The sequence below is a fragment of the Typopeltis vanoorti genome, chromosome 4 (assembly GCF_054136105.1).
Source record: "Typopeltis vanoorti isolate ZY-2024b chromosome 4, IOZ_Tvanoo_1.0, whole genome shotgun sequence".
In the NCBI taxonomy this organism is placed as follows: domain Eukaryota; kingdom Metazoa; phylum Arthropoda; class Arachnida; order Uropygi; family Thelyphonidae; genus Typopeltis; species Typopeltis vanoorti.
In genome coordinates, this window is record NC_143552.1 from 72,821,270 (window position 1) to 72,844,544 (window position 23,275).

The 23,275-nt window shown below is 34.9% G+C and overlaps 1 long non-coding RNA gene across 1 annotated transcript; it reads left to right on the forward strand.

Annotated features, from left to right (window-relative positions):
- Positions 1-1,222: 1,222 nt before the first annotated feature.
- On the forward strand, positions 1,223-22,143 carry LOC150107407 (uncharacterized). Its single transcript, XR_016548194.1, has 2 exons — positions 1,223-1,320; positions 21,999-22,143. It is a non-coding gene; the product is annotated as an uncharacterized LOC150107407 (long non-coding RNA).
- The last annotated feature ends 1,132 nt before the right edge of the window (positions 22,144-23,275 follow it).

Here is a 23,275-nt window from a genome sequence, read left to right on the forward strand (position 1 = left end):
TAATAATCAGTCAATGTCAGCCATGGCACTGGAATATCTCCGTTGGATGATGCACACTTGCAAAATGATCACTCAATAAGTATTCCATTTGCTTCTGTTACCTTCCTGCTATCAACACTCATTAAAATCCATCATCCTTCCATAGCAAAATAACTTTTTGGGATTTAATTTAGACTAATCAACTGCCTTCTTATAATTAGCTTTTGCTTTCCATACCATACAAGTCACCCTTCTTTCCTGTTCACTGTTGTACTCATGGGCTTGGTGATAACCTTTTTCTTTATATTCCCTTCAAATACTGTGCCCAAATATGGCACCAGGGTTTCTTCTTGATGAGGAGCAGGTGGAGAGGATCCAGAGACGAGTGACCAAGATGGTGGCAGGTCTGTGGAATGAAACTTTTGAGAACAGATTGAAGATTTGTGGGTTGCTTATCTTAACTCCTGTTGTACAGAAAAAGAACCATGTTTTTTCCTGTAATGTCTGCCTAATGATATTATTCCTACCTGATTTATCCTCCTGCTTTCTTCAAACATCTCTTGGCCATTTCCCATACACTACTAACATTTCTTCCTTCCAAATTCTTATGCCATGGTAGTTTGTCATAATCACCTGCTTTGTGTATGTCTGGAAATCTCCCAAGTCAAGACCACATGATTACTTTCTCCAAGGGGAGGCAATGTGGTAATTACCACACCGCAACAATTTCTCTGATGTTATGACTCAGCCTGATTTGCACCCTAATGCCAGTTCTGATTTGCATTGTTGTAAATCAGGAATATCATTCCTTTAGTGATAAAGAGCAGTCGTTAAAACCAAGGGAAGCTAATTTATAGTTTTTTCCAATTGTTGATTTCAATTTTCTTTTTTTTTTTTTAATTGCTTGCTGGGTGTTTGTTAGGCACATGTTAATTCAATTATGCTTCAGGTATTTTTTTTTTTTTTTTGATTTCATGTTTGTGCACTTTTCTTTACTACTCCTGAAGAAGAAGAAGACATGGTCAAATACTGAGCATAACTTTAAGTTATTAAAAGCGATTCTCTAAAATTGTGCAAGACTCATCAAATGAATTACTCTGAAGGTCTTAAGATTTTATTACTAGTAGTCTGATAATATTACTAGTGTCTGTTCTGTGTTATTTAAATTATTATACATTCCCACATTCCTTTACTCTTAACAGTAGCTTATAATTATTATTATTTTTATTTATTTATTTTTTGCAGTTAACTCGAGGGATTACATCAACCTTCTGGTATGGAACTTTGACATATAACAGTGAAGTGCTTGAACAAATCAAACAGATGGTGGAAGATGGAAAGGTTTGTTTTTTATATCTCCAATTATAAATACATCATACTTAATGTACTGTAACTAGCCAAAGAAAAGTGATTAGTGAAACTATTTGATGACTTCTCAACTACAAATGTAGAACTTTTGACTACCCTGTCCCATTAAATCAAACAAAATCAGTTGCATCTTGACTGTAGACGTTGGTATGCAAGATAAAAAAATAATTATGAAAAAGTGATAAAGCCTCTAGAGGAGGCAATGGAATTATTTAATGTTTACTAGAAGCATTAAATAATTAGTATTGAATAATTTCTAGAAGTATGAAATAGTGTCCATGTAGCATTTGCCTTACTTCTCAGAAGGTAAATGTATCTGTTCTAGTATCCCTGTTGTATAATACAGGGATACTAGAAGTGATAATGAGTATTCTTCTCCATGCAGAATTGTTTTCATTTTCTGGTGTGTTTACTACACGTGTGGTGTACTCTCAATGTGATAATGAGGAAAGAACCTTTTTTTTTTTAAGCTGAAAACAGAAAATGCAGACACTACAGAATAAACTGTCTATTATAAACTATAAATTTCTATTACATTGCAGATCAGTCTGCTCATCAATTTGATCAATTAAAATGAAAAACAGCACTGTTTTTCATAATAACAAGTATAATAACAATTGTTGTTATTGTTGTTGTCTTGTCCTCCTTTGAGGAGTCTTAGATATTTCCATGTGCTCTTTGAACTGCTTTGGCTATGTTGATGATTTTGTTCATATAGAGTTGTTGTTCAGGATTTGGGTCTATTGCTTGCTAACTACTGTAATTGCTGGACAAATAAAAATGTGAGTGGGTGTCATTTCAATATTAGGGCAGTTATTGCAGTTGTATATGTTCTCATACCATCTGTATTGATCTTCATTCCTCTAAAATGTCCTATTTGGAGTCTTGCTATCATGGTGGAGATCTTTCTCTCAACATTAATTTCAGGAGTTTGGTGTTGTATCCCTGATTTTAGTGGGAGTAGTTTAGATTTTGCTAGTGCTTTAGAATTGGCGAGAGTTATCATATCAGTTTCATGGTTGAGTTCTCTGGCCACTTTTGCTAATTTATCAACTGCTTCATTATAATCAATGTCTACATTGAGGAGGAATCCATTGTAGAATGCAACTTTTTTCCCAAACACTTTAGTTGGTTTAAGAGTTTATGGATATCTTGGGTAGGAAAAGAATTGCAAATTAATATCGTCATTTTTGATTGCCTCCATAACTGATTTTGAGTCACTGTAAATTATAATTCCCTCTGATTGTTGAGATGATGATAATTTTATGTAGGCTTAGAATGCTTTATTTATTGCATAGAGTTCACTGGTAAAATTGGAAGCAATTCTTCTAGATCCAACTTTTATTGAAAGTTTTTCACCTTTTGGGAGTAGAAGGAGAGCACCTTTCATCCTCCAAACAGTAACCTGTTTGGAGGATGAAAGGTTGATAGTATTTAGGCCTTTTTCTTTGAGTGTTTCTTTTGATTCTTTTTTTGTACAGGGTTCAGTAAGGTTTCGATTTATGGAGGTATTTGAAGGTAAAGGTCTGGAAAATAGAGGTTCTTTGCTTATGTGGGCATTTAGATAATCAAGTCTTATTTCTTTCCTGATAGTGTCATCATATTGTAAAGTTGATGATCTGTGTACTCTGCATTTTTGATTCCAATGCTAATAAGTTTTTAGGGAGATATGATCCCTGGGACCGTCCATAGGGCACACTATGGAAGCTAATGAACCTCTGTGAAGAACAACAGACAAATCAGCAGAAGAGGATTCATATCCCAATGGTGAAATATGCAGAAGAATCTTCAGAGGAGTAGACCGGAGCTCAGCTGGCTCCGGCTGTCAGTACCTGGTTTGGGCCCCTACCTAGGGTTTTGATTTTTAGTGGAACCTGTGGCATAGTAATTAAATAATAAAGTAACACGTAAAACACTGAAGAGGTACTATTAATTTTAGTATGAAATATCTGTCTTTTTACTAATTAAAGATTTCACTGTGGTTTTTACATGTTACTTTATTATTTACCTACCTAGGGTTACAAGGAAAATTAAAGGATTTAATCCTCTGACAAAGGGAAGCAGTTTTGCCAGTACTGACGCAAGATTGAAGTCTCATGATGACAGTAAAGCTTGTGATTAGAAAATTGCAGATGGCAATACAGTTTATTATATCTGTAATACTGCAGAGCAGAAAGCAAATGAAGAAAACTACTGCTCTGTTTGTTCTCCAGATTAACCACCATGGCGAGCAAATCTACAAAATTGGTCCCGAGTTCCCAGTGTCCCTTAAATGGGACAGGGAGTGGGAAGAATCTTCAGACTCAAAATAGTGTGTTCATTAAAACTAGGAACCTGGAATGTCAAAAATACTTCGTACTTACCTATACGAAGCAGGTAAGCTAAGAAATGCTATCCAGGAAATGAAAAGACTTGAAATTGGGATTTTAGGAATGAGTGAAGTTAGGTGGCCAGGATCAGGCAAAACTCAAGTTAATGACATGACAATGTATCACTCTTGAAGTAGCGAAAACAACCATCAAAATAGAGTTGGAATAATATTAAACAAAGTATGTCACTATTGAGCTTCATCCCCTACTCAGATAGGATGATGTTATTAAAACTGAAAGGTCAACCACTAGATGTTAATCTTGTACAGGTCTCTGCCCCTACTGGTGACAAGAGTGATACCAAGATCAAAGAATTTTATGATCAATTAAAAGAACTAATGAAAAACACAAAAAAACATGATATAAACATTGTCATGGGTGATTTCAATGCTAAAGTTGGGAAAGGTAAGAAGTGGAAATGTAGTTAGCAAACATGGACCGGGAACAAGAAATGAGAGAAGAGACCATCTTATTCAATTCTGCCAAGAAGAGGAGCTAATAATCAGAAACACATGGTTTAAGCTACCATCCCAAAGGCTGTATACTTGGCAATCACCACCGGATAATAATGGGAAATAGTCAGAAACCAGATTGATTACTTGCTAATTAATCAACGATTTCGAAGTTCTATAAAGTACAAAAACCTATCCTAGTGCAGATATTGCTTCTGATCATAATCTACTGGTGGCAGAGTTAAAACTTAGACTGAAAGCCATATTTAAGAAACATCAACAAAAAAGGTTTGATTTAAGAAAATTAAAAAACCCAGAGATAAGAAACAAATTGAGTCAAGATCTGAATCTAGCACTTATCAAGAATGATGACATCATGAGGGTTGACGAATCATGGGACAAATTAAAATCTGTCTTCATAAAGAAATGTACCAATACCTTGTGTCCTGATATAGCAGTAAAAATGAAAGATTGGATAACTGATGAAATTCTTTCTCTCATGGATCAATGCAGATCATATAAAAATCATAGTCCAACAAAATATAAAGAGGTTCAAAAAATTATTAAATGCAAGATCAAAGATGCAAATGAAATCTGGATGAATGAAAAATGTAAAGAAATAGAAATTCTACAGGAAAAGCATGACAATTTTAATCTACACAGAAAGCTGAAAGAGATCTCAGGTATATTTAAGAAAAAACAACTATGTATCCTTCGAAACAAAAAGGGAGAAATAATATCTGAAAAGGATGACAAAATACAAGAATAGATGAAATATATAGAACTCTTTACTGATAACAGACAGAAACCAGAAAATACTTATGAATAGATGGAAGGTCCATGCATTCTAAGATCAGAGGTAGAATGTGCACTAAACTCAGCTAAAAATGGTAAAGCCTTAGGCCCGGATAGAATACCAGCAGAAATAGTAAAGTTATTAGAAGATGACAACATTAATATATTAGTAGAGCTATTTAATAAGATCTATGATACATGTATAATCCCTCAAGACTGGTTACAGTCGACCTTCATTATGCTACCTAAAAAAGCAAATGCAAAATCTTGTAATGACTATAGAATGATCAGCCTAATGAGTCTGTTCTCAAAATGTTTCTGAAAATAATTCAAAAAAAGAATATACAGAAAATGTGAAGACACCATCAGTGATACCTAATTCGGTTTTAGATACGGTTTAGAAACAAGAGAGGCTCTTTTCTGTTCTCAAATCTTATTCCAAAAATGTATTGACCAAAACAAGGAAGTATTCATTTGCTTCATCAACTTCGAGAAAGCATTTGACAAAGTCCAACATGCTAAAATGATTGCACTATTAAAAAGAATTAGATTAGATGATAAAGACATCAGGATCATTGAAAACTTATATTGGAACCAAAAGGCATCTGTTCAAGTTGATGACATTATTACAGACTCCATTAACATCAAACGAGGAGTAAGGCAAGGATGTGTGTTGTCACCTCTTCTTTTTAACATATACTCAGAAGCCATATTTCAAAAAATCTTAAAATAAAGAAAGGAAGGGATTAATGGAAATGGTGAAATCATCAGTAACATCTGATATGCTGATGACCAGGAGAGCTGATGACCACAGCTCTCCTGGCTGAAAATATTCAGGATCATCAAAATCTTCTGGAACTAGTGAATGAAGAAAGTGAAGAAATGGGATTAAAAATAAATATCATCAAAACTAAATTCATGGTCATAAGCAAGAAACCAATTCTTAATTCAGAACTTTCTTTAAATAGGAAACAAAGATTGGCAAAGTTTAAATATCTCAGATGCTGGTTAAATGAAGATTGCAATCCAGATTGGAAATAAAAGTTAGAATTGAAGTGGTAAGAAAAAATTTTCTCTTGATGAAATCAACACTGTAACAGCAGTTTAAATTTAGAGCTTAGAGTGCGCATGGTTAAATGCTATGTATGGTCTGTACTGCTGTACGGTGCAGAAACTTGGACCTTGAAGACAATATCCATTAAAAGACTTGAAGCCTTTGAGATGTGGTTATACAGACAAATGTTAAAAATCCCATGGACAGCAAAAACGTCCAATCAGGAAGTACTGGAACAAATGGGGAAATTATGTGAACTTTTAGATACCATAAAAAAGAAGGAAAACTGCATATCTTGGTCACCTACTTCATAATGAAAATAAGATAAGAATATAAGATACTTTAATTGATTATAAAAGGGAAGATAAATGGAAGAAGAGGACAAGGAAGACAAAGTAAATCTTGGCTGGCAGACATCAGACAGTGGACTGGCAAGAACTCTGAGAGACTGCTCAGAACAGTTAAGGATCACTCAAAATTTGCCAAGGTGGTCGCCCACCTCCAATAGGAGATGGCACTCAAGAAGAATGATCACTTTGGTAGCTTCTGATATGATTAATGAATTTTATGATGGCAAATTTCTGTCTGTCCTCCAGCAGGTCAAGCCCACATTCCTATTGGGCTGTGATGTTGTTAGTGGATGAGACTGCACCAATCATAATCTTGGACGCTTTTGCTTGTACTTTGTCTAATTTTTCCTTTACTGAAGCAGAAGGTGACCAGATAGGTGCTGCATATTCCATTATTGGCCTTATTAGTGTAGTGTAGATAGTTTTGAGAATTTTTGGCTTTGTGCCCCAGTTTTTTCCACAAAGGCTTTTCAATATATTTAGTTTTTTTGAGAGCCCTGTTGGAAGTGTCAGAAATTAATATTAAACAATATTTAAATATTACCTCCTTACTGGATGAAACAGTGAGACCAAATTGCACTTCTTATCCGTATTATTCATGTTGCAGAATCGTATCCAGATTTAGCTGGATGTCTATAGACATCATGGCTGGTTGGGGTGGGGGGTTAAACAATCATTATTATAGCATTTAAAAGCCAAAGCCATTTTTGGCATATGTACTACCAGTGCCAGCGCTAGGGTCTTTGCCGCCTGCATGCATTTTCTATCTAAGTGCCCCTGTAACGATCTGGGCGTGTGCGGTTCTTTTACGATAATAAAAAATTTTAATTATTTGAAATTTCTTAAGTAATTTTTGACAGAACAGCCACACGTTGGTCTAAATGTAACAAACTGGGGATGTTGACCAGGCCGGATAATAGTTATAAACCCGAATATTCAAAAAATTCTCAAAATTTAAAGCAAATTTTGATAAAGCCACTTCACTTTAATTGTTGAATATAACGATAGAGGGATTATAGCCTTCTCACCAACCCGAATCGCTTTCAAAATTAAAATGAATTTTAATTAAAGTTAATTTTTATTATTATTTGACACCTCCAGGGAGTCCAAAGACTCATCGAGGGAGAGTGTGCCAACAGCATCGAACGATTGTACCCCTTCCAACTACTAACCACGCTCAAACTTACTTAACTGAGCCATTAGTAGCAGAGGCTCTACCAATCGACCAACGAACTAAAGTTTAAAAAATTCTTGCAATTTACCAGTTACTAAATTCTTAGTAACTTTAAAAAATTTTTAATAATTTTTATAAGTGGAACTATCTTTTAGGAAAATAAAAGAAACTCAAGATAGATTGAGAAAATAAGAAAAGTATTCAAAAAAATATAATTTTGTAATTATAATTTAGTATAATGTAAATATAATTTAGTATAATTTTGAGTGAAAATTAGAATATAGGTTAAAATCATAACGTAATATTGTCTAATTTTGGTAGCTAGTTGTCTGTGTGATTTTGGTGTGAATTCTTATTTAATTTAGTATTTAACGATACGTTTCATAGATTTGAATATGGTGCCAATGTGACGTAAGATAATGGCGTCCAAAAATACGATGCCATTGTTCAAAAACTATAATGTGAGAGAGTTTGTCCAATGTGATGTGTGTGGGATGTATGCATTCCCAAATGAGGCTGGAGTTTGGATTGAAAGTGATGGTGGTGGAAGAATGTGCAGAAAGTGTAAGCAAAGTGAGGAGTTGAAGTATGTGTCAGGTTGTGAGACAGTTATGGTTGAAGAAAGCCAGAATGTGAGTGAAAATAGTGGCTTGATAGGGAATTGCGATGTACAAGATGGCAATGAGAGCGGTGATCAAAGAAAGAGTGAAAGCAACTATACAGAGAGAGAGAGAGAGAATGGTTTGAATGATAAAAAAAAATGAGGAATTATTTGTAGGAAGTGAGATCGCTGGTTGCGCGCAGTGATACAAAATGCATAGCAGAAACAGGGAGAGTTTCTGAAATGAAGGAAAGAGTGTTGTATGGTGACTCGTTATTAAGAGGAGTGATAGATGGGAGTGTAACTAAATCGTACTTACTGGGTGTGAAATTTAAGGATGTAAGTGAGAGTATTAGAGTGCAAAAACAGAGGGTGAAAGAATTAATAGTTGTCGCTGGTACGAATGAATTGAAAGGTGATAAATTTTTTATGAGAGAGGACTTGAAAGTATTGTTAAAGGTAGCGAAAGAAAAGAGTGACAGAGTTAAAATGGTGAGTCTGTTGCCGTGGTATGACAGAGGAATTTAGAAGGTGGGCCATAATCGCAAATGACATTATGCGCAGGTTATGCAGACGGTGTGGTGTGGAATTCATGGACTTGTGGAATGAATTTGATGGGTGAAAGGACTTAAACAAGATGGATGGCCTGCATTCGAATGGACTTGGTGTGTGGAGACTGGAAAAAGTGTTGCTGAATGAAGTGAAAATGGATGTGCAGAACCAGGGAAACTAGAACTACCAAGGAGGGGGGGGGGGTGGATATGCAGACATCAGTGAGACAGTTGAGTGTAAAAATGTATATGATGTACAAGAGCCAGCATTAAGGACAAAAAACCGGAATGGAATAGTTAGAATAACGTATCAAGATAGGGGTGGGACAAAGGGATCACTGCATTTCATGTATGCTAAGGCCAGGAGTATTTGGAACAAGAAGGAAGAATTTTTGGCCTTGATTGGCTCTTCCTGGCCACAGGTTATTGGCGTTAGTGAAACATGGCTGACGGAAGATGATATAGTTAGTGGGATAGAATGTGTAGGTTATGGTGTGTTTAGGAGGGACAGAGAGAATAAAATGGGGGGGGGGATGTTATTGATGATGGCTGATGAACTACAGTCAAGGAGAATAGAAGTTGTATTGCAGGATAGTGAAAGGAGCTCATTTGAGGCTATTTGGTGTGAGATTGAGACTGGCAGAATAAAATATACAGTTGGGTGCTGCTATAGACCAGGTGATGGAATAGATGGTGGAGATAGTATGCATAGGGAAATTGATGAAATGAGTGGAAGGAGGATAATTATTATGGGGGATTTCAACTATGGTAACATTGATTGGAAGTAGGAGAGGACACATCGTAGAAAGGAATTGGATTTTATTCAATTATTAAGGGATAACTATCTGAGACAGCATGTAATTGAAAATACTAGTGGTGTGAGAGTGCTTGACCTCGTAATAGCATCTCAGAATTTGACTGTAATGAATATGACCATGTTGCCACCTATTGGTGAGAGTGATCGTAAGGTCTTGACCTGGGATGTGGCTAAAGGTGTGGAATTTTCGAAGACAGGGTATGTGTGGAATTACCGTGCTGGCAAGTATGACAAGCTTAGGAGATTGCTTGGATCAGTGCCATGGCATGTACAACTGCAAGGACTAGACGTCGATAGAGCATGGGAAGGTCAAGGAGCATTTACAGGAGATTATGGCTGATTGTATACCTACGGTTGGAATAGTAAACCAAGTAGGGGTTAAATGGATGAATAACACCATTAAGCTTGAGCTGCAAAAAAAGAAACAACTGTGGAGGGAATTTAAAGAAGGGGGTGACCTGCAGGCACACGAACGGTACAAAGTGCAGGCCAGAAGGGTAACGAGTGTGGTAAAAAAAGCAAAAGCGGATTATGAAAGGAAACTAGCTATGCAAGCAAAAGATAATCCCAAACAGTTCTTTCAATATGCTGCAAGCAAGAAAAAAACTGTACACGGCAAAATGATTTTAAGGAATGATGATGGTAAGGAGGTCACTGAATCAGTCGATATAGTGAAGTTACTGAGCGAGCAATTTGCAAAAGTATATCATTCAGGTGGTGACATTGAAAAAATGAAGGAACCATTAGTTTATACAGGAATTGTGATGAATGAAGTGGAGATGAATAGTCTATTACAGAACCTTAATGTGAATACATCTGTGGGATTGGATGGTATACCAGTACGGGTCTTGTGTGAAGTGGCTATGTAATTATCAGTGCCCTTGACCATGCTGTTTAATCTGAGTCTTGGGTCTGGTTTAGTCCCGAAGGTGTGGAAAAAGAGGAAAATAGTTTCACTGCATAAAGGAGGATCCAAGACTACGGTTGCAAATTACCGACCGATCAGCATATCAGGAGTTTGTCAAGGTCTTGGAGAAAGTAGTCAAGGGAAAAATACAGGAATGGATTGATGAAAATTAGATACTGTACAGGGGACAGCATGCCTTTGTGAAGGGTAGATCATGCCTCAGTAACTTGCTCAAGTTTTATAACAAGGTGACGGCTGAACTGGATAAGGATAATGGGTTTACAGTGATACTGCTGGACCTGGCAAAGGCGCTTGACAGGATACCACATGAAATTCTAATCCGTAAACTACAACATATGGGAATGGATATAGGGTTGGTGAGATGGATAGGTGGGTGGTTGATGGAGAGATATCAAAGAGTAGTTCATTCAGGAGTAGAGTCCAAAAGATGGCCTGTGACTAGTGGTGTGTCGCAGGGTTCTGTTCTTGGACCACTGCTGTTTAATCTGTTCATTAACGATACAGGGAAGGATCTAAGAGTAACAGTTCATTTGTTCGCTGATGATGCAAAGTTGGGTAGGGCAATAGTAAATGCAGATGTCAAAATCTTGCAGGAAAACTTGGATAGATTGGAGTTCTGGGCTAAGGAGAATGGATGTCAATTTAATGTGACAAAATGTAAGGTTATGCATTTTGGGGTGAAAAGATTAGCAGCAGTATACCACATTGGTGGAACTGTACTCCAGGAGATTGATGAGGCCGGGGACTTGGGAGTGTTGGTGGATAGGGAGTTGAAGTTTAGGGGGCACATTGCAAAAGTGGCTAAATCAGCTCATGGACTCACTTGGTTGTTGAAAAATACTTTGACGAGCAGAGACAAGCAAGTTATTGTACCTCTGTACCAAGCCTTGATAAGACCTCATCTCGACTACTATGTCCAGATTTGGTCACCTCGGTTCCTTCTTGATGGGGAGGAGGTGGAGAGGATCCAGAGGCGAGTGACTAAGATGATAGCAGGTTTATGGAATGAACCATATGAGAACAGGTTGAAGATTTCTGGGTTAGAGAAACTAGTTGATAGGCGGAAAAGGGGAGATATGATTGAGACATTCAAATTGCTAAAGGGATTCTATATGATTAATTCAGAGGATATTTTTGAGATCAGGACTGGTGGTGGTGGGAGAACTAGGGGACACCTATGGAAGCTGGGCAAGAGTGTGGTTAGCAGGGTGTTAGAGCTGGATTCTTTACTTTTAGAGTGGTAAATGAGTGGAATAAGCTGCCAGAGTCTGTTGTGGATGCTATGACGGTGAGCGAGTGCAAGGCAAGGTATGATAATTACTGTGAGAATGTCGTATAGTTGTGTGGACATGATGTTTAGGGCCTCCCTCGATGAGTCTAAGGACTCCCTGGAGTCGCCCAAAATAATAATAATAAAATCTTTAGAATAACAGAAAATAAATTAACTTACATAAATATACTTGAAATTTTTTTATTAAAATTTTAGGGTTTTTGATTTCATATTCACAAAATTAGAAATAATGGTCCTAAAGTCTAATTCCGCACATATATCATTTTCAATAGCTATTAACGCCAAACTAACAATCGTTTTTTGTGACATACTTGTTCTTAAGTATGTTTTAATCAGTTTCAACTTGGAAAAGGAACGTTCACCGCTCGCTACACTAACAGATAAGGTTAATAGTATTCTTAAAGCAATTGAAAAGTTAGGGAAAGATAAATTATTGGACACAATAAAATTAAGAATATCAAAAGGGTTTTGAATATTTAAATTACCCTTCCGAAAAATATCCCAGAAAGCACATAATTCGTCATATAGTTCTATTGCATTTACGTCTTTATTGTTGCCGTCCTTCAAGAGAATTTCTAAATCGTCAATTGTTTCGTAAATCTTCGTTATTAATTTGTAGTAATCTATAGAAGAAATTGAAATTATCATATGTTTTTTTGTTCAAAATGTTCTATTAACAAACATTGCAACGTCTAGAAGTATATAAAACACATTCACTCTAAATTTATCTTCGGGGCAATTGTGGTGTTTCATCATGATGCTTGTAGTCAAACTGTCGTGTCTTTCTTTGTTTTCGAACTTCCGTACCAGTTTTGAATTCTTGTTCTCCATCCACCTCTTCACTCAGTTCTTTTGCCGGTTTTAGAAATTCTTTAAAATTTGTATTTGATCAAAGAATATTTTTAAAGTTTCGATAGAGTCTAAAGCAAGTGTAATGTTCATATTTTTGTCTTGAAGCATTTTACTTACAGGGTTTAATCTGTTAAGTAAATCATGCCAAGTTATAAGAGAGCAAATAAATTTGTAGTCCTTTATTTTAGCACATGATGTTTGTGCTTCATGCTGAGTTTCTTTATTAAAATTTTCATTATTTAAAATTTCAAAAAGTGCATCATAAATTTTTCCTAACTGATATCGTAGAGGGCAAATTGCATTAATTTTACTTTCCTATTGCGTTTCTGATGGCTGTTTCAATGTTAAATTTTTTACGAACTTTAAAAGGATTGCCCAATGTTTGTAAGAGAATGAAAATAAATTGTGTAATTCTTGAATAATTGCAAGGAAACTAATTGTATCTGCATTCACTTTGGCTGCATCTTAATGATTAAATTTAGAGTATGGCCAGCAGATGGCATGTAAAAAGCTCGAGGATTTTTGTTCAAAAGCAAATTTTGTGGCCCATATTTTTTACCTTTCATATTTGCCCCATTATCATACCCTTGCCCTCACATGTCTTCAATGGGAATGCTCCCTTTTTTCCAGTTGTTCCGTTATTCTTGTACAGAAACCACGTCCTGTGGAATCTGATACATCTAAAAAACCTAAAAAGTTTTCCCTGATCTTGACAATTCCATTGTCACAGGAAACAAAGTGAATAATAACAGTCAATTGTTCTGTTTAACATGCATCAGGTGTGCAGTCTAAAATTATGGAATAATATTTCGATTTTCGAATTGATAATAAAATTGTATCCCTGATTGCATTACTTAAAGTTTCCAATATTTCATTTTGACTGTCTTTACTCAAATAGTGTACTCTATTGTATCATTGTAGGGCCCTTTCAACATTATTTTCCATAATGGGATCAAACTTCGCAAACAGTTCGACTAATTTTAAAAAATAGCCGTTATTCCTTTCATATAATTTATCAAATGATCTGCAAAAAGCTAAATTTTGGCTACCAAGGAATTTTATAATTTCAATCAAGTGTTTTAAAACACTCATCCAATGTTTCTTTTCTATTTCATACATGCTTTGAGTCTGGCAATCAATAGTAGTTTTGTTTTTTAAATTTTTATCAAGTTGCTTCCATTTTAAGAAATTTTTCATGTGAGTTAAACTAGTCTCATGTCTATGCAAAGTTGTACTTACATTTCTCCAGTCGTTATAATCTTCTACAAGACTGCTCGATTCAGTAGGTGCAAAAAGTTTGCAACAAAAGCAAAAAATCAGAATTTAAAGTTTCATAATAAATGAGCCATGTTCTTTGCACGAGCTCCCCGTTTTCAATTTTTCTATTATAATAAGCATCACCAAATTTACGACCATATGTATCTCTAGGATATATTATATTTTTCTTTTGACAGGCTCATTTCAATTAAAACTACTTGTAATTTTCATCAATATTTCCCCATTCACCTGGATCTTCTAAATTTACAGAGACTAACAATGTGTTAGTTTCGAGGTCAACTAGAACTAAATCTTCTGTTTTTCACTTAAATCATGCATCTTGTTATCTTGTTCAATAGTTGCAATAGTACTTTCGTGTAAACTGGATGATGTTTCAGTTCCGATTTCCGATCTATCGAGTTGGTTACAATCTGCATCAGAATATTTTAATATTTTAACAAATTTATTAAGAGCCCCAGTTTGTTTCTTAATATCTGCTTCTTTCGCAGCATGACGCTTAAGATTTTGTGCACCAGATAACTTTAATTTTTGATTCCATTTCTATTTTATACCCACAAGAAATTATTACAAAACACGACACAGAGATGAAATAATAGTCTGCACTGAGCTACTGTTAGTAGCCTACTGAGATGAGTACCATATTACACAGCACGACACAGAGACGAAATAATAGTCTGCACTGAGCTACTGTCAGTAGCCTACTGAGGCGCATACAATATGACTGGTTTATGTAGCAACAGACGTTTTGTACGAAAATTCGTTTCTGCGCATGTTCCGTTTCACTATAGATAGAGTGCAGTAGACAACATTCTGCAGGCAAGCATTCAGCCTGCTCTCGCTGTAAAATTATAAACAGCCGACTGATCAAAGAGGCGGCAATACACAATTTTTTTAAATTTTTATTCGGTGTATCTGGCCTTATTTATTTTATAATGGTCATTCTAAGAATTTTTTGTTTTTATGATAAAAATTTTTTCTTAAAAATGAACTTATGAACCGTGCCCCTGCAGTGGCGCCCCCTTCCACCGGCCCTGTTCAGCCATTTTCTGCCCACTGCTGGATAAATGCCTCCTCCAGTTCTTTCCACCTTTCTCTGTTCTTGGCAATGGATGACCAATTTTCCCCAACAAAATTGGACAATTCATCACTCTACCTTCTTTTAGGACATTCCTCGGCCTTGTTTCCCTTCTTTTGGAATCCAGTTTGTTAGTATGGTGGTCCATCACTCATCTTCTCTTCTGGATAGATGTCTGGCCCATTTTCATTTTAGTTGCTTATGGTGTCAGTCTGGCTTCTTATCATATATGAGGTGTTTCGCTTCTTATCTTTTAATGTGATGCCTAACATCAATTCTCCATTTTTCTTTGAGTTGTTGCTAGTTTATTCACCCAAGTGAGCTAATTATCAGAGACCAAGTTTCACAACCATATGTGATGACTGGAAGTATGCACTGGTTAAATGTCTTCCTTTTTAAACAGAGTGGGACATCATTGTTTTGAAAAATGCTTTTCAATTTTCTGAATGCACACCAGGCAAGTTGAACTCTTCTATTTATTTCCTTTTGGAGTCCACAGTTTAGATCAATGAGATGACCTATGTATGTATATGAAGAGACTCTAAGAAATTGCTTTCTATTATTATGTTTTTTTGGTGTTACAAAATGATTAAACATGATTTTAATTTTTTTTCTCTGTTTATTTTTAGACCAACTTTCTCGGCTTTCATGATATAGGTCTTTTATCATTATATTAAGGTCTTCCAGAGTGCTTGCAAAAATTATATCATATGCATATCTTAGGTGTGTTAAGTTTCTGTTATTAATTTTTATACTAAGGTTTGTCCAGTTTATATTAAATATTTCTTGAAGGACTGCTGTAAAGATTTTGGGTGATAGTCTCCCCTTGTCGGACACCTTTTTTTTTTCAATTGATATTTTATTGCTACTCGTGCGAAGTTGGATTGTTGCTGTTGCAGTGTGGTATATTTCCTGGAGGAGGTCCGTATATTCTCCAGGAGCTCCCTGATTCTGAAGGGCATTGATTATTGCATCAAATGCTTTTTCATAATCAATAAAGGGTAAACAGCAGTGGCGAATTCTCCTTGCTTGCTGTACAAGCCCATTAATTGAGAAAGAAGTAATATTTACATGTTAATAAATGCATGCATTTATAAGCATTCCATTTAGGCTTTTATATTTGTAGACAGAAGACGTTTTAAGCTTGAGCAGCAATAATTGAGTTTTGCATTGTGTATCGAAGGCCGACGCTAGTCAAGCTACCTTGGCTTGCTCGGTTGTGGGCGCATCCAGGTCCTCACTTCAGCACTGTGATTTCATGCGCACGCATAGCCATTTCCGCTCCCTCCACGTCATCTCACCTGTTGCTTAAACACGGGCCATACGCAGTCAAAGTAGCTCTAGCCAGTGAGCTTCAGCCAGCCTTTACAAGTATGCATGTTGCTTGGGAAAATTAAGTTACAACCAACTTTTTATAACGATGTTATTGACCAGTTCATAAAGAACCGTGGGGTAGAATTTGTATTCAAGTATCTAAATTGAAAAAGATTGAATATCATTTGTAAAATAAATGTTGTATTTGTATGATTAAATGTACATAAATTTCTAAATACAGGTAACCCTCGTATAACGCGGTACTTATACGTGTTCTAAAATTGTAGTAACCCTCGTTGAATGTGGTACTTATACAACACGGTTCCGATAAAAACACGGTCTACAAATTGTAGTAACCTTTTATCTTTTCATGTTTTTAACCGCCAACTTAAAAATCAAATTTTATCTTCGTTAAATTTCTGTCTGCCTGTATCCCACATGTAATTATAAGTAGTGAATTTATATTAGGGGAAGTACCCTTTAGCACGCATGTACCTCAATTGTTTACCGTATAAAATGTTTATTGTTGAAAATTGTCCTCGTTTCTGCCAGGAAAGTGCATTAAAAATCATAAGTGTGTTCATCTCAAGCTGAGCACTTTATTTTCTGGTGATTTACATACAATATGTAATGCTTGCTTTTTTGTGTAAAAAATTATTTTTATAGTAATGCCCACAAACTGCAACAAAAGGGAAAAACCAACACTGAAAACAAAATTAATTTCTCTCGAAGAAAAATATTCAAAATCTTGAATTGAAATCGGTTGAAATATGTAGAAAAACCAGGAGTTTTTGCAGGTACTTTGAAATTTAAATAAATCAACAATTCGAACAACCAAACAAAATGAACATAAAATCCGAGAAAGTGTTTATTGCTAGGTCAACGATAAGTGCAAAGCGCGTTGCTCGTGTACACGATATTCTAAAGGAAAATGGAGAACTCTCTAATGATTTCGATAGAAGATTGCATCTCAAAAGAAAATTCCTATGGATGGAAATCTTATTAAAAAATAAATTCTCAAAGTTCATAAATATTTATAGTGCAAACCAGGTGTTCAATCCGGATTATATTGGAAAAAAGTGCAAAAACACATCTATGTTTCGAAATATGAAAGATCACCTCCTGGATTCAAAGTTTCCAAAGATAGAATTACTCTACTGTTTTGTAGTAATGCATCTGGTGATTACATAACAAAACCAGTGTTTGTTAACCAATCCTCAAATCCTCGTGCTATGAAAGATTAAAATATGCACTGTTTTATTTTGCCTAAAACATTTATGCATTATGTGCAATGAAGTTTAAGTACAATTTGTAATTTTTATACTTTTATACTATGTATTTGTTTCATAGTTTATATGTTTTCTTAACTTACATGAATTAACTGAATTAAATAAAAAAAATATTTTTTGTTGGATATGTCATTGTTATTTATATATATAATTAAAAAAAAAAAAAAAAACGATTTCGGAACATAACCCTACTTTTTTTTATGTGATCTGAGACTCACATGATGCGATTTATATAACGCGGTATTTCTGCGGAACCTAACATCTGCGTTATACGAGGGTTACCTGTACATAGTTTTAAATGGTCAGTAATTCATTATTCTGCTAATCAGACTACAATCACAGCTCTCATTCCCTGAATGATAATGAGCAAGCGTGAATTTCAAGACCAGCATTCGCCCCTGGTAAACAGAGAGGCAATTGGTTTTCCTTCTGCTTTTTTTATTATTTGTTTTTTCTGCATGAATATGATCACTTGTGTTAAAGCCTTTATGGAATCCTGCTTGTTCTAAAACCCCCTCTTCTAGACTCAAATCAGAAGAGGGGTTAACCTGTTTGTTATTACTTTTGTGAGAATTTTGTAGAGATTGAGAGAATACTATTTAGTCTATAGTTCTTTACTTCTTCTTTGTGCCCTTTTTTAAATAACAGTATCAGAGTAGCATTTTTTCAGGGCATAGATAGATTTATTTAGTAAGTTTGTGACATGGTGAATTATGTTGTTTCCTCCCCATTAAATTAATTCTATGTGAATTAGGTCTTCACAAAGACATTTTCCAATTTTCACTTGTTTTATTTCATCTCAAGTGAATCTGGGGGGGGGGGGGGATGAATTCTATATGTGATGGAGAAGTTATTTATATTTCATATATACTGAAGGATCACTATAGAGTTCTTTATAAAATTCTTCTAGCCTGATTAGGACTTGTTCTTGGTTGCCTATTGTAGTTCCATTCTTATTGTTTATTGCAGTTATTTGACTTTTACCAAATGATAAATGTTTTCTTAGTATTTTCATATTTTTGTTTTCAATTGTTTTTATTTTTTTAGTGTTATAAGCTTACTTCATTTCTTATCTTTTTCCTTATTGTTTTGCATAGTTCTGAATATTCTATTTTATAAATTAAGTTTTTGTCTTGTTTCATATTTCATATCTTTTTTTAGTAGTTGTAAGGTTTCCTCTGGAAGTTTATGGTCTTTTTGTTGTTTGTTGCTTTTGAATTCATTGGCTACTGAGATTATTACTTCCATTAGGTTTTTGCTTATTTTATTTATGTCTTCTTCAAATATATTTATTAAGTGTAGTTTTTGATTGAGTTTTTCTTCGTAATCCTTTTTGTTTTCAATAGGTTTTAAGTCAAAACTTCTTGATTTTTTGTTGTTTAGCCATTTTATTCTTTTCAATTTGGGGTTTATTTTAATTGTGGTCACTTCCTGTTTTTACTTGATTTAGTACTGAGGTATCTTAACTGTTTCTTTATTAATATTACACAGTATATAATCTATTTCATTTCAGACCTCTCCATGTCCATTTTCTTTTGAGGGCTTTCTTAAAAAATGTATTCATAATGTAAAGCTTGTTACTGATAGAGAATTCTGTAAGAGCCATTCCTGAGTTGTTGCTTGAACTATATACGTATGGTCCTATTGTGTCTATTTGGTAAATGGGATGACCTATTTTGGTGTTACAATTGCCCATTACTATAGTAAAGTTTTGATTGCTATTTCTAATAATATTCGATTGCTAAGTTTAAGTTAAGAAAACTGTATCAGTATGGATACAGTCCTCTCAGTAAAAACAGGTCCAAAAATGCCAACTTTTGACAATGCACACCATACAATCACATGTTTTGGGTGAAGTAACTCAAACATGCAGATTTTCTGATCCCCATATTTGCCAGTTCTGCTTGTATCAAGCCAAAAGTGTGCCTCATCTGAAAACCAGATGAGACCTGGGACAATTTCTTGGTTCTCAATTCTTCTGATCATTGCATTAACAAAAGTCCAATCTTGCTGCCACGTTCGCCTCTATAAGTGGCTGTTGGGTTTGGATTTTATAGGGAAACAAATGAAGATCTTCCTTGAGAATTTGCTGAAGATTGCTGCGTTTGATTCCTAACACTCGAGTATCGAAAGATGCTTGAAAAACAATTTCATTCCTTTCTTTCAGGGTTTCTATGGTTCGTGGCTTCACAGATCACTTTTTCATGCAAGGCAGTGCTTGTCCCAATTGCACAGAATCTATTTTCCAGCTTTTGAATAAACATTTCTGTGGAACTGTCATTGATTTGGATTATCCAAAGCAGTATGGAAGTGGAATTGACTGGCCACCTTATTCACAGACCTCAATCCTCTGGATTAAATGGCATAAGATGTAGACCTTAATGCACTTTGGATGAGATTCATATGCCTTGTTCAGGAATAATATAGCATTAAATTTGCTAGGTACATTTTGGACCACACTGTATGTATATATATATATATATATACACACACACACACACACACACCCGTAAGTCAAAACATTATGACCACCAAGTTTGTTTCTGGGTAACCAGACTGTACAGTTAGTTGGAAAGAGGCTGGTGGTGGCAGTATGCTGGTATGGAGATTGTTCTCATGGACATCATTGGGTCTTCTCATCCTGCTGAACACACTTGGACCACTAATTCTTACCTGGAAATTGTTTTGAACAAGGTATTGCCTTACATGGTGACAATGTGGCCCAACTGATTTCCTGGACTCTTGCAGCAAGATAATGCCCCATGTCAAAATGCTCACATTGTGCAAGCATGGTTTGAAAATGGGAGCTCACATAATCCAAGCATTGTATGTGCTCCCCTGACTGCCTAATTCTCTGATTGGAATCCTCTCAAACATTTGTGTGATCATGTGGAACAAATCATCTGTTGATCGATATGAGAGCCTTGCATGTTCACTGACCTAGAGGATGTTATTCTGTTTAGCTGGTCCAGTACTTCAGGACAGTTTTCATGGTTTAATATAGTCAATTCCAAGACAGGTACAAGCAGTTATCTCGGTGAAAGGAGGCCCATCAGGCTACATAGGTGGTTATAATGTTTCGGCTCATGAGTGTGTGTATATATATAATAACACACACACATGCAATATTGAAAACTATTAGGGACTCGCCCATCACAGAAACGAAATTCTAACATAATTAGTATATGAGCTTTGCACATTAAATTAAAAAAATATATACTTTATTACATTTCATTACAGGTCATGCAATATATGCTATTTAACTATTTTAATTTTCTTAGAACAAACTCAAGATTTACATGATACAGTAAAAAATCCACCAGATCTGATTCTAAACAGACTAATTCAGGATGAATATCATAAGTAAAACATGCATGGTCATTGTGGTCATGTATGATTGACATTCATTACAAAATTCATCAAGAATATAATAGTTTAAATGCAGCTGTATGAAATGTGTGTGTATATAATATATTGCAAAATATTAGTGAGGAAGCATTTTTTCAATATGAACTGATTTACTAATATGTGGGGGCAAAAAATCTGCTTTCAGTAAATAAGCTTAGAATTTCATAGCAGTTTCAAAAAATCTTTTGAGATCATTACTACTTTAAGAAGAAAATCCTTCACCAACTTGCATTCCAAATATTTCAGATTTAATTAGCAAAGAGCAATGTATTCACTTCTAAAGTATGTGATATATGTATATACATAAAAATTGTTTTACTCTTTTTTGAACATGGATGTTACTTCTACATTACTTCTACAGTTTCTTAGGCATATATCACAAAGAAAATTGAATAACAAAGTTCATTGTTTCAAAATGAACAAAAAACTCCCCCCTACGAAATATGATTCAGCTAACTCCCACTACAACAGACAGAATAAAAAACGACTTATTACAGTGGCAGGCTTGTTATGATGAAAATTTCTTTTAGCATAACACTGGTACTGTGGGACTTTTTTTTTGATAATCTATTTGCATAATGGTATTTTCTGTAGAGTTTCACTGTATTATTTGGTGCTAACTTAATCTTATTAAAACAATAGTGCAATGAAACAATAAATAATAACAAAGAAGACACTCTCAGAGAATCTTATGACCCAAGGTTTCAGTCCTAAATCAACAGGGATGTTCCTGATTAGCCTAGTGGATATGCTTGTTCTTCTCTAACCAACAAGGCTGTGGTAAAAATCTCACTGTGGACATGGATGTTTCTGAATATCTTTAAGTGGCTGATTAATCCTGATCACTGAAGCAGCTTGATAAATTTTCATGTACAGTCTCTAGAGCAAGAGTTATGGATTATCTCACCGAAGTTCACCTGCAGCACTAATGTACAACAAGGTGACAATGTTTAAAAAAAAAAAACATCTCCAAATAAATGAATGACAACAATTTTTAATTCAGTCTTAAAAATATTCAAATTATTTCAATGAAGATTTTTTCCCCCTCCCTAGGTTCATGCAACTGTTGAAGAAATATATCCTTTTCATCAGGCTCTAGATGCATTTCATCATTTGGAAGATAATGCTGTTGTTGGACAGATTGTTATTAAACTATGTAATGCATAATTTTATTTTTATATTAAAATGTAGATTTTAAGATTTTCTTTAATGAATGCACATATTCTTTACACAAACAAGCACTAAGAAATAATCCAACTATATTAATAAATCTGTGTAGATGATGATGTGGGAAAAATTTCCTACCATTAATACATTTTAAATGCAACAGTAAGAATAGTAAATGGCTGAGTTGTGTGAGGCAAGGGAGTTCAATTTGTAAATCTTTATGCATTCCACAAGGTGATGGAATGCATAAAGGTGAGGATGAAACAGGTAGGAATGGAAATCAGAGTCAGGATCAGGGAAACAGGAGTGGTCAGGCCGAAAAGAGAGAGAGAGAGAGGTGTGGTATAGCAGCTGGAATAGAGAATGTTGGTGCTGGTGGAATCAAAGACAAAGGGATTATTTTATATTTGTACATAAATGTAAGGAGAATTTGAAGCAAGAGAGCTTAGTTTGTTGCATTGATTGAGTCAGTATGCCCAAAGACATTTGGAATAAGTAAAACTTGGTTGTCTGAGGAGAAGGTAATGTTGGGGATAGAAATGGAAGGATATATAATTTTCCGAAGGATAGAAATGTGAAAAGAGGAGTGCTGTTAGCATTCCATTCTAACAGTGACATGTTACATGTTGATGTGGAATCATTTTGATTTTCAATTTTTTCAGATAGCAATCATGTGCACTGGCACCTATTGGTTTACATAACAAGTGCTGATTATAGATATATTGCTTCTTCCATCAAGGATGATGCATGCATGAGAGAGAAATCTATTTTTTTTTCTCTCCATGAGAATTAATTTGCTCTAACAGAGGATGCATGCTGAGACCTCAATAAAAGTCCAAGTCAACTGTAAAATCAGATCATTTTCCAATATATCCTAATCACATTACCTGAACATTAAGAACTCATGAATATATTTTGGTATTAAAAAAGTTGTTTGCTAAAACCTGTTCATTTCATTGTCACTGTTTTATTTTTTTTTTTTGGGAAAAATTTTACCCATTTTGTACCAACTCTTAATGTTTGTTGATTGATTTCTATTTGTACAACATAGAGAACTCAAGAAAATCGGCCATAGAACATACTGTTTCAGATAATACTATATAGTTATGGAATATGAGATGGTAGCAGTTGCCTGTCACACTTTCCACTTATTAAAAAGCATT